This window comes from Hibiscus syriacus, unplaced genomic scaffold (genome assembly GCF_006381635.1).
Source record: "Hibiscus syriacus cultivar Baekdansim isolate YM2019G1 unplaced genomic scaffold, ASM638163v2 tig00110013_pilon, whole genome shotgun sequence".
In the NCBI taxonomy this organism is placed as follows: Eukaryota; Viridiplantae; Streptophyta; class Magnoliopsida; order Malvales; family Malvaceae; genus Hibiscus; species Hibiscus syriacus.
Genome location: NW_024062563.1, coordinates 4,552,049 through 4,555,780, shown reverse-complemented (window position 1 = coordinate 4,555,780; position 3,732 = coordinate 4,552,049). Strand labels below are relative to the sequence as shown.

Below are 3,732 nucleotides of genomic sequence, written 5' to 3'. Positions count from 1 at the left end.
TAAAATTAGAATTAGAAATTAGTATAAATTATTTGTTTAATACTTAAACTATTAGTTTTGACTATTTTAGTACCTAAATTTTCATTTTTTAAAATTATATCTAACATTTAGTTTTTGTTTTATTTTAGTATTTTACTATTAAAAATTTAACGTGATTAGTACTTAAACAATCAATTTTGATTTTTTGTTAGTACCTAAACTTTCAATTTTTTAAAAATTTAATGTTAAGTTTTTAATAGATACTAAAATGAAACAAAAACTAAATATTATGTATGATTTTAAAATAAATGAAAGTTTATATACTAAAACAGATTAAAACTGATAGGTTAAGTACTAAAAGTGTAGTTTACCCTAGAAATTATGAAGCGTATAAAAATACGTTTGTGGACATCACCGTAAAGTGCGCCACTAAGCGCTTTTTCTATCCTAACGCATATTTTCGCATTCCGATACGAATTTACTAAATCACCCTCCATTGTCCCTCTTTATTGCAAGTAAACCACGAAGAGTTGGATGATTTTGTTTGGACACTCCGTCCAACGGAACACTGCTTGCACACGTGTCAGCTATCAATGATCCCATTGTTGAGTTTTCTTTTTCGGTTTTTATTTATGACGAGATATTAATGATGTGCTGATGTTCGGTGACCTGGATGCCAGGTTGCCTACCAACCCCGCTGAAAGGGAAACGCCACCCACGCGCTAGTGAAATTAAAAAAAGGTTGCGCAGGTGAGTGAAACAGACGCGTTTGAATGCGCGTTTTGTGGGAATGAAACTGGAAAACCAAGATTGGGACTTGTCCTAAAACAAGGGCTAGAGTTAAAGCAAGGTTAAAAGAAAGGTGGGGTGTAATTAATAGCGTTAATGTGAATTGATTAGCAAGTAATGACGGCCACGATTATCTTTCTTAAATCAAGCGCATGTTATTGCTCATCTTTGTAAATATTATAAGTCGTTCTTTTAAATAAAAATAAAAATAAAAATGTTAATTGTTTATTATACAGTTGTGATAAATAATTTATTAAACGAAGCGGTTGTTTGTTTAAACTACATTAATTAAATTTTAATCTTTAAGGAAAACAATACAAGGGAAAAGAATCTTTTAATGATAATACTTGTTATCAGTTAAAAAATTCAATCTTTTTTAGTTAGATTGATATCTAATTAAGTTATAATAATTACTCAATTAAAAATTTAATATTAATAAAGATATAATAAAAACACATATTTATTTACTTAATATGGTACGGTCAATTAATATTATAGAATTTAATACTAAAACCCTAAAAGAGAAATTAAATATAAAATATCATAGGTGATGTGAATCACAAAATAGTATTGAATTGCAGACTAAAACGTAAACGAACACGAGTTCCTTCCCTTCTTAATATCTTTCCAGCGACGTCATGCCTAATAATCTAATTCATGATTCGATCGTTGGTTGTAATACATAAATATCTAAATCATTTTTAAATAAGCTGATTATATTTACTATGGAATTAATTATATGCAGATTTAATTTGTTGTATAGTGATCAATTTATTTAAGTCATAAATGATTAATTAACAAGGAAATAAAATATACAAAAATAATAAAAATAATAACATAAAATCTCGTGAATCAAAGAATTAAAAACCTTGAAGAACCATTCACTAGAAAATAGAATTTTTGTAACTAATGAATAAGAAGTTTTTTTGTACCGAAAACATCACCTACAAAAAGCCCAATCCTTTTAAGATTCTCCCTTGTCTTAACCAAAACAAACCAAGGGAATGTCATCCATTTGCTTGTAGATTTTCCCGAACGGTTGGTCATGGCGGGAACTGCAACACCCAATGTCTCATTACCTACTTCCACTTCAATCTTCTCCTCTTTATCTTCACTTAGATTTTCTTCCAAGCCATTGCTTCCTCCTATGCGTTTTTCTCCAAAACCGCCTTCCCCTCCAGGATTTCTCAGTACTTTTGTTTTCCCCGTTTTCTGTCTAAATTCAGCCTTTCTCAAAACACCCATTTTTTAACACTGCATTTTAATTTGGCTGCAGGGATTTACGCTTTGTCTAGTAACGATATCAAAGTTGGGACTAACCTTGACGTTGATGGAGCTCCTTGGCGAATTTTAGATGTTTTTTTTCTTTTTAATTTCTGTGATTTTCCATTTAAGATACTGTTTTTGGTCGGCTTGGTTACCAGTAGTTTAACATGTACGAAAGTTTTAATTTTTATTTGTTGTGTGGGTGTATCATTTGGCTCTCCACGGTGCTCATACACCTTACACTCTGCACTTAATATCATTTAGAGGATGAAACTAGATAACTGTGTTACTTGCAGAACAAGTTAGTTCAGTTTCGAACATAATGTTCTTGTTCTGTGTCGAGTAGAAAGTAAGGATCTGTTGGACAGGGAAGGGTCCTTATGTTTTGGTAGAATATTGGTTTTTTTTTCCGATTAAAATTCAAAGCCTTTTAGCAATGCTTGCATGCCCTATAGAGGTTTTTCCGGTTCTTCTTCGTGCCTTCATATGAAAGCTTGGGTTTTACAGATTGAGGAGGCAAATGTTTTCAAGGAAACCAAGCAGTTCACTTTTCACTTACAAGGATGGTTCCCAGTTTGTCTTAATGGACTTGGTATTTTTGATATATTCGTATACTTGTTAGATGCTATTGATAAATGAATTCTGTAGTTTATACCTTTGTTAGCCATCTCCTGAAAGTTTGAGCAAGTGCCATATACCATCATTCTTCTGCGTTATCAGTGGTTAGCTTCCTCTTTTTGACACTCTCTATTATCTTCAAAAATTGTGTCCAATCGAATTGTTTGTCGCATTTCTTCCCATGTTAGTCTTATAATGATATTTTAACTTGTGAAAGAACACATTTGAAGAAACCCATCTCGATGAGGTAGATGTAGGGAACAAGACAAAGTGGTTGACAGAGGGAATGGACTGCATTTTGCTCTTCTGGAACGGAAAGGTACTTTATAATTTATATCTGTTCATTTCTTTTTCCTGATATTGAAGTTTTTGATATATACTCTTATTTTAATTCCGGATTCAAGAGGAAGAGGGTGCTCTATAGCACCTACAAAGACAGAGAAACTTCCCTTTGCTGGATATTAACCATTGTCTTTGTAGCCATCGACATTTTGGTCGAACTTAAAAAATGAGTGTTGGTTTCGTATGCTTGTATATCTGCAAGTTGTGGCATCGAGCAATCGGTGGCCTAGATTAGCATGATTATTCACCTGCATTTTGTAGGTTATTGATTTTGAGGTCCCCATTACGGTTCAGCTCACTGTCGTCGATGTTGATCCTGGCCTTTAAGGTGACTTTGCTTCAGGTAATGTTATAAATTCTCTCGAAGTCCAATCTATGTTATCTAACTGAGCAAGGCTTCAGGTAATGGAAGGGTTCAGTAAAACCCTAATGCCGTCTTGAATAAGAAGTAATGTAGATATTTGCACTTGAAGAACTCTCTAATGTCCAATGAAATTGACTAAATCGTTTTATTTATGATTTCTTGAATATCACTCAACCCCATTTCGTTTTACCAGTTTACTTGAAAGAGAGCACAGGAAAAAGACTGCTGTATTTTTCAGTCTTTTGTTTTGATTTCGTTGCAGAACATCTCTTTCAGTTTTCTTTCGACTAATTGCTTTGATACAGGTGGATCCACCAAACCTGCAACTCTCGACACCGGCTCCATCATTAATGTTCCGCTATTTGTTAATACCG

At 32.9% G+C, this 3,732-nt stretch overlaps 1 pseudogene; it reads left to right on the top strand.

The window, feature by feature from the left end:
• The first annotated feature begins 2,425 nt into the window (after window positions 1-2,425).
• LOC120212347 lies at window positions 2,426-3,321 on the top strand (annotated as a pseudogene).
• The last annotated feature ends 411 nt before the right edge of the window (window positions 3,322-3,732 follow it).